The following is a 9,320-nucleotide window of genomic DNA, read 5'->3' on the forward strand; positions in this document are numbered from 1 at the left end:
CGGCAAAATTAAATTGATATCCGCGGGCCGGATAGAACCTTCCGGCGGGCCGTAGTTTCCCATCCCTGATCTTGCTGGTACATAGAAAAAAAATTGTATAATCGTGGACATTGATGGATTGAAATGTGAGAAAAAGGGGACTTGGAGTACAAGGAGCATCGAGGATAAATATAGAGGTATGCAAGCAAAAAAATGTTCTGTAGAATAGTAGGAATTCTATTTATTGAAAGTTATTTTTGACATAATTCGGGTTTCTAGCATTTGAAATTTTTGTTATAATTTTGGAATTTATCTCTTTTTACACTAGCATCATTAATTATATGGTTTAAAACATATTTATTGCTAAAAATATAATTAATAAAAGTTTTAAATATTTTTTAATTTAATGATTTTTGCGATGCATATCCTCCATCTACTATGGAAATTCGGTAAGAACTACAGAATTACTAATATACAGTGAAAAACTACAGAAAACATCGAAAATACCCTCTTCCCGAATCTTTGTGGTGTTAATGGTTGGTGAAAAAATCTTCTATTTTTTAAGTAAAATTATTTCACTTATATATTTAGTCAGTAATAAATGTCTGTTGAATAATTTCGAGCGATGTTTTAATTAATTAAAATTCTTTGGAAATATCTATTCTTCAATAATTTGTGGATATTCATTATATGTAACATATCTGTAAGAAGTGCTACCGATGATTGGGGTAACTAATGTTGGAGGATATGAAGATGTATTAATGGTGTTAGTTCTTGTACAAATGATACATGTGCAGTGTACTATGCTAATTTAATCCATTGTGCATTTAATTACTACATGATAGGCACAATGTTGTGTAATTGTTATATCATACAAAATGACTATATTGAAAGATAAGGCAAGAGTTTGATCAAATTAATTTCCACCAGTTGAAAATAAAAGATAAGTTAAAAATGTTTTGAAATTCAGGAATTTTGTAAATAAATTTCTGTAATCTATAATTTATAGAAATTCTAATTTGCTTTATTTACAAATATGTTGATCTGTCATACCTGTGTGGCTTTAATGCATTATATTTGCTGCCAAAAATAGTTTTTATTTATAATAGCTGTCAACTCTCCAGTTTTGTAATACTTGCGCCATTTAATGATATCCATAGGAGGTTGAAGCCTGATGCTGTTATGCTCTGATTTAGAAAATCCTTTTTGACTGAACTCATGCACAAACAGGTTAATGTGGGTTTTATTCTATTTTATAGCCGCTCATCGGATGAATGAATGAATTGGAGCTATTGAATTCAGTCAGAAGTTTTTATTATTTCAAACAGATATAATGAGTGTTAAATATCACCTTTGCATAAAAATAATCAATTTATTTTGTTAGAATGGAACTCCATATATAAATTGCACCCAGTGGAAAAGAAAATTTTAATTATCTTAAAATTTACTGAATTTCTCTGCTAAAAAAATGTAAAGCAATTATTATATAAACTGTAAAAAGGTTGTATATATTTCCAAATATATGCTTTTTTATGTGATATTGTATGTTTTAGATTAATAATTCTTGTCCACTGAATTTAAGCAGGGTTGCCATGGCACTGGGAAAATACTGGGAATTCAAAAATCGTCTAAAAAAACAGGAAAAATGCAGGGAAATTTGAAAATTTCAATAAAAACCGGGAATATACAGGGAATTTTCTTAGCTTCTTCTTTCCCTTTTATCTAAAAAAATGCTGATATCTGAACATTGCAAGATTGTAGCCATAGTACCATACCATCCTTTTTTCTGTATAAATCAATCTAGTTTCGATTTCAGCGGCACTTGTTTTCTTTCCCGGATTGCAGCTAATGAGGACGCGCAAGAATTTACAAAATTGTTTTCAAGTTTAAAAAAAAAATCACAATTGATACCGGACTTAGTACATAAAACGAATACAGGGAAAGATGATATGCCAAATCTGTCCATATATGCAATGATATGCCCATCAAATTAGATATCCGAAAATAAGCCGCTTTCTAACTTTTTAGTTCGAGAGCAATTGTTTAAAGCTGAACTTTTGTGGGCATTAAAACTTGTTGCATCACATTTGTCCTTCAATGCATTCAGTAATGGAAATATTTTCACATATATTCGCTGATAGTGAAATAGTCATAAAATGCACTTTGGGTCGTTCAAAAACTTGGTACTTTATTGGACCATTTTTTCAACAATCTCTTAAAAAAATCTTAAAAATTTGTAATGTGCTTTGAACGAATGCAGGATTAGTGTTCCCCAGCCTTGTCTACAAAACTAAAGATTCTAGAAACAACAAGAATTTTGGCGATAATGCATTAGTATTCAAGTTATGACAATCTTTCTAGAACTTTTTTTGCGCTTTTACGGAAATTATAAAAAGCCAAGAAACAGAACTGCAATAGTCGCGTGCTGTTAAGATTGAATAAGTCGACGAATGGCTGAGTCAGTATCAAATCGAGTGTTGAATGAATAGTGAGTCGGCAATCAAATTCAGCTCAAGAGTGAAGAATAGCTGACGTTGGAGAAACGTGAATAGTTGTGAAACGTCTTTTCTGAGTTCTCTCAGAATTCTTTCTGTTCTTACAATTGTTTATAACCAATTTGCGGCTTGTGCGCTGCCGTTTACTGTAAGTTATTTGTTATTAAGCCTATAGTACTGTTTCATCTTATACCTACAGCATAGGAACCGTTGACTTTCGGATTTTTGAATTCAAGTTTTCCTGCCTATGTTATATCCTCTTTAACAGCTACAAGGAAAATAGTTGGGAGTTGAAAGCGATACTTGAATTTTAAAATAAAAGAACTGTACGGAAAATAAAAGAAAAAAATGTTTTTAAAGGAAAGGTCAACGGAAGCCGATTTTATTTTTAAAAGTTTTTTTTCAGAATTCAATATTTCCATGTAATAGTTTAATTATTTCTTTTAAAAAAGATTCAAAATTAATAGCGAACACGAAAATTCACATGGTTTTTGAATTTCTCATATGACTCGATCAATGTTCACAAATTGACAGAAAACGACCTTTTATTACGAACAGAGACTGAAATGCGAATTTGCAATGTGATAATGATTTATTTAATGAAATCAAAAGTTGTCATTTAATTTTGTTTTTGGGTATCACAGTATAACGATATTTATTTCAAAATATTATTTGAGCTACATCCAAATTTTGTTATTGCTCTGAATTTAATACTGACCTTGCCAGTTACCGTTGCATCTGCAGATCGCTCTTTCTCAAGACTGAAGAGAAAAAATAAAACTTGCTTGAAATCTAGCAATTGCCATAAAGAATGTAGATGACTTCTTTAAACATTTTTTCTGTTGAATACTTATAAATTAAAAAAACACCCCATAAATTTTGATGATATTATCAAGGAAATTGCCATAAATCAAACATATATGATAATAAAGCAAAAATGGTATACTGTATTCCAACAAGTAATATATAAAAAAAATTAAGTCAATTCCTACTTAGGACAACAAAAAATTCTTTATTTTAGTTACATTTTATTAAATAATTACAATTAATATAAATATATACATACATATGACAGAATTGCAATATTAAGTGGGAAAATAGAGCTTGGCGACTCTGGAGACCAAATAGAAATGACTGGACAAATTTAATTAATTAATTAATATTTAAAAAAACTGTATTAACATCAAGTGCCATCCACTACAAGTTTTAAAAAATGCATTTGAACTTGAGTGGATGAATAAAAAGTATTTTATTAACGATTGGAAATTTGATTAAGATATATATATATATATAGAGAGAGAGAGAGAGAGTGAGCTAATAGTAGGAATTGAAATAAATCACAAACCACAATGCATTATATGAAATTAAAACAAATACTTTTGTTATTTGATTCATTAATTATTAATATGTGTGGCAGGATAAAATAATCTATCATGTTTTTTGTATCTCTAGATACTTACTGCATCCATTTGTGCTGTGTGAAAAATAACAAAATGCAACAAATGATTATTTTGTTATTCAAATTCATTTCAAGACCATTTTGTTCGTACCGGCCCTATAATTACTTTTAGAAACATAAATAGAAGTAGTTGCTGAAAATATGAGTACAAGTAATAAAAATTCGTCTATGGAATGAACATCACACTTAAAGAAAACAGGAAATTTCGGAATATACTTCGAGCCTTATTTTGCGTATGCACGCATTTGTTTGCCTTTCTAAATCTACCTCATCATTAACTTCAGCGTAAGCGTCGCAATTTCTCGCCCGTATTCTTCACGCCTATCGCTGTAAAATGCACCTTAACACTTTTCGAGTAGGCGTGTAGCCTGGAAAAGCAAGACTTCCCAAAAACATACAACTGCGAAATTTTCCTCCTTAATAACCTTCAATTAGAAGCTCATTTCTCAAATGGTTCAATGTAGATTTTTTTTTCTTCTTCTTTTTGAATTGGTATTGTAAGAATTCTAAATGTATAACAAGTTCAAAGAAATTAATTCTTATTTTCAATCCGAAGAAAAAGATTTTGTTTCGTTACAAAATAATTTTTCTACTTATTAAAAATTCTGCTTATCGTTTGCGGTAAAGCAAATTATCATTATTTCATATTGTCATGCATGGTTTGAGTATCATAACTGCAAATCTGGTGAAACTTCAAATGGCTGAGTCATTTTTAAGCGATATTTTTAAATATAATAATGTTCACATAAAGGATGGTTCTAATTTAAAGATTGTTGTTAACTCTTGTTTTATTCGTCAGATTACATTGTTTTTATTTCATTTCTGACCGAACATATCAAATTGAATAACCTAAAAATCAAGTTAACTATCCCACTTCACACACGCTACTAATACTACTACTATTTTGTAATAAGTTTCAGTAAATGAGAAACATGCAGCAATTTTTTTTTTTTTTTTCTAAATGAAAAATTAAACGAACCCGAAAACAGATTCTTTTAATAAAATCGTGATAAAATAAGATTAATAGATTTGGATAAAATAAAATGAAGTGAATAAATTTGGATAGAATAAGGAATTCTGTATTTTTTTTAAATAATAGAATTTTTTTTTTTGATATACTAATTTAAAATATACCAACAAGTCGGTTGACCATCAGTTTAGAAATTTTTATCTGTATAGGAAGAAGTACGAAAAATGCCATGTACAAAGAATTATTAATGGAAGTGTTGCTTGCTGATATTGTACATTATTACAAAACTTTATTTGCTGGCATTTCAAATTCTGTTTCCCTTTAGCATTTTCTCATTAGAATGTAACGAAACGAATATTTATAGTCTTTGCTTTGAAAAATATGTTAAGTGTGAGTATTTAAGTTAGTATAGGAATAACGCTATGTTTTCCTAATAATATTCTTGGTTTTGAAACAAGAGTAAAAAAATATATATACTTTAAAATAATTACTTTATGATAAAACTTTCAAAGGATTATCTGAAACTTGAATTCTCGAGTTTAGCTTAGTTTAATTATATTCACGTCCCGTTTCAGAGCAACACCAGGACTATTTTGGGACGGACCTCGTAATTTTGAACCGCGGTCGGATGACGAAGACGCTGCTTAAGCTGAAATCCCCTCTCTAAACTTCCACACCAAACCAGTTGGCCCCGATGGATTTACCAAAAAATGCACTAGAACCACTTACACGACGGTTCTTCGTTAGAATCGGGTTTCGAATCTGAAAGCCTCCGTTTGCGAAGGGGAGACCTTACCGTCACGGCGGCCTTCTTATATTCTCGAAAAGATTGATCATCTTCAGTTATAATAAATATGATTGTGTATTCACGTTTTAGGGGCCAAACCGTTTGACCAATAGATTACAAAATTTGGCACCTATATTCCTTTGAATGTGGTCATGTGCATCTCAGAGCCATATTTTGAAATTTTAATTACTTAAAAATTAAGCTGAATTTTGGTAATTTTTCGCAATAATTTTCGAAAATATCATCGCACAAAAATCAATTTTATTTCAACATTTAAAAAATTGCCTTCTTAATGGTACCAATTTAATAACTGCACAAATTTTTGCAATTTATAAAAATATTTTTTGTCTAATTTTCAACAATAGATTACGTTACTGCCTTGAAAGTCAAATGATTCATCATGAATGATTGATGAATCATTTGAATTTCAATGATTATTTGAATGAATGTTTTTCAATGATTCGTCATTTTCTTTGATTGCGTGATTTCCTCACATTGTTGAAAGTTAAAGTAGAAGCATCTTTCGCTATAGTTTACAAAGTGTATAAGTCACAATACCACTAAATTTATAAGATCCCATGTTCATATTTTTAATAGTGCTATGATTTCATAGGACTTGTCTTTTTTAGAAAGACACAAAGAATGGAGCATATGTAAAACAATTAAAATATGATATCTTTCATATCTGACACTTACACGAAATCGTGGATATGAAGTTACATATAAATGATATAATCGAATTAATTATCCCCAGCAAAACAGCTGGTTGCGAAAGGCAAATGGTATTTAATTAAACGATAACATATCCTGAGCCAGCAAGATTGGAGCGGTGGTGTTATCCCAATCATGCTACATGCTTTTGCGCCATGCGATTTCAGGATGTGTTAAAATAAGCTCTATATTTTGATTAAATTTCAATGATAGTTAAATTGCCAGGCAAGTTAATGAAAATAAAATTTTATCATTGGAGTTTCAGTAAAGTAAAACTTTCGAATATTGATATTTAATCTCTAATAATTACAAGAAGTGTTTTAAATTTTCTTTCCTGATGATGAATAAGACATAGTAGAGTATAAAACTAATAAGCAATGGGAATTTGGCTAGAAATTTGAAGTGCAGTTTCATAATTGAACACTTCAATGTCTCCAGAAAATAATAACAACATCATAAAAAGAGGTAAATTCGAAGCCATTTAAAACAATTCAAAAGTGTGGCAAATAGCTGTCGGTAATGAATTGCTTCCCCCCCCCCTCCAGTCGGCACAAAATAAAGAGTTTCCGTCCACAAAAATCTTCGTTGTTTCGGAAGGGAGTTGTTGATAGAAAGATATTGATAATTCAAATCTCATCTTAAAGTTATTGCATGGTGAAGAGTCACTTGCAGTTTGCACTAACATAGCAGCAAGGTGAATCAGATTTCATGTTTTGCCGATTGTTTTTAGTCAGTCGACTAGGAAATCAATACGACGGGTGAAATTATATATAAATTGACATTTATCGTCTTTCGGCGAAATCATTAGGGAAAATGAGGGTGTCAGTTTTACGTAAGACTATCGTGTTCGAAAAAAACCGATTCTTTTTTCCCCGATTCTTTTTTCCAGTTTCAAATTTTACTGATTACTTAAGAAAAGAGGCTGTATTTTATTTGTCCAATCATTTCTTTTTTTATGAATAAATATTCAAGATTTTATAATTTATTATATTTAATTTCTTAATGATATTTCCTTGTTTGTTGAATGGTTAAATTCAATCTAGTAAAAACAGAGGCAGCTGCAGTCACCATTCTCTTGCAATATAGGCCTGCTAAGAAGAATTGCTTTGTTGTTGTCAAACGATATGAATTCAGCATACAGCAATGATGTAAATAAAATGTATAGTTGGAAATTAGAATTACTGAAATATATATAAAAAAAATGTATATAGGTATGTATATATAAAAATGTGTAAGAACAAACATTTAGGCATGTGTATTTTATAATAAACATACATATGTCATGTGTTTAATAAAACTAAGTTAAAAATTATTTTATAGTGGTAGTATATTTTTATAAAGTTGTATGTAAGGTATACTATACAAAATGAACATAAGGGTTAATTTATTATATCACAATTTTTTCACTAATAAAATATTACCAATGACAGTTTGGCGACAAAATATAAGAATATATAACATGGTAATCTATTATCCGCAATTAAAGAATTTATACAAGAACACATTACATTTGTTGAATTACACTGAAGAGCCAGAAAAACTGGTATAGCATGTAATATGCAAATAATGGAAGTGGTCACCCAATCAGTTTAACGCGAAGCGGTTGACTATGCTTATATAAGACAACAGGTGTCTCAGGAGGCTATTACATCAATTCTTGCTGTTACAATGGCAAGTTATCAAGATTTAAGTGATTTTAAACGGGACTAATCGTCGGTGGACAAGATATGGCGTACAGCCTTTCCGAAGTAGTGATGAAATTTAGATTTTCGCGTACGACCATTTCAAGGGTGCACCACGAATATCACGTTTCTGATGAAATTTCAAATCTCCAACAGCGGTGCGGCCGGAAACAGACCTTGACAGAATGGGATCATCGACGGCTGAAAAGAATTGTTACACGAGATAAATGTTCAACACTTCCTCAGATTGCTGTTGATTTGAATGCAGGCCCATCAAAAGGGTATCCCCCATCAGGGCATGCCCTGTGCAACGTACCCTAATTGATATGGGCTTTCGCAGCCGCAGACCACCTTGTGTACCATTGTTGATTCAGCGACACAAAGCTCTGCGCTTTGCCTGGTCTCACCAACACCGTCATTGGACCATTAATGATTGGAAAAACATTGTCTGGTCTGACGAGTCACGTTTCCAATTGTATCGAACTGATGACCATGTACGGGTGTGGAGAAAACCCCATGAATCCATGGATCCCTCATGCATGCAAGGATCTGTTCAAGCTGGTGGAAGGTCTCTGATGGTATGGAGCGTATGCAGTTGGTATGAAATGAGACCGTTGATAGTCTAGACTCGACCAAGACAGGTCAGCGGTACGTTAACATCCTTTCTGACCGTCTGCGTCCATTCATGTTCTGTGTGCATTCCGACGGACATAGACAATTCCAACAAGATAATGTGCCACCCCACAGGTCTACAGTAGCTACCGAGTGGCTTGAGGAGCACTTTTCTGAATTTCATTCCCTCTCTTGGCCACCTAATTCCCCTGGCATGAATATCATCGAGCATATCTGAGATGTTTTGCAACGTGCTGTCCTTTGGAGATCTCCACCACCTCGCACTCCCATGACTTTGTGAATTGCCCTGCAGGAATCATGGTGTGATCTGACCACAGAATATCTTCACAAATTAGTTGAATCCATGCCACGCCGTGGTGCGACATTTCTGCGTGCTCATGGGGGATATACACGATATTAGATTGGTGTACCAGTTTTTCCGGTACTTCAGTGTAAATCATTTCAAGAATATTCAATTACCATATTCGATATTATAAGTATGAAATTGGTACGTGATTTTTTTCCCTCTTCTGCTAATTACTTCATGACAAAAACTATATTAATCCAAATATTTATTTTAATGAAATATGAATAAATGTGTCTTATTAAAATGATGACTAAGAAA

This window comes from Argiope bruennichi, chromosome 3 (genome assembly GCF_947563725.1).
Source record: "Argiope bruennichi chromosome 3, qqArgBrue1.1, whole genome shotgun sequence".
Classification (NCBI taxonomy): Eukaryota; Metazoa; Arthropoda; class Arachnida; order Araneae; family Araneidae; genus Argiope; species Argiope bruennichi.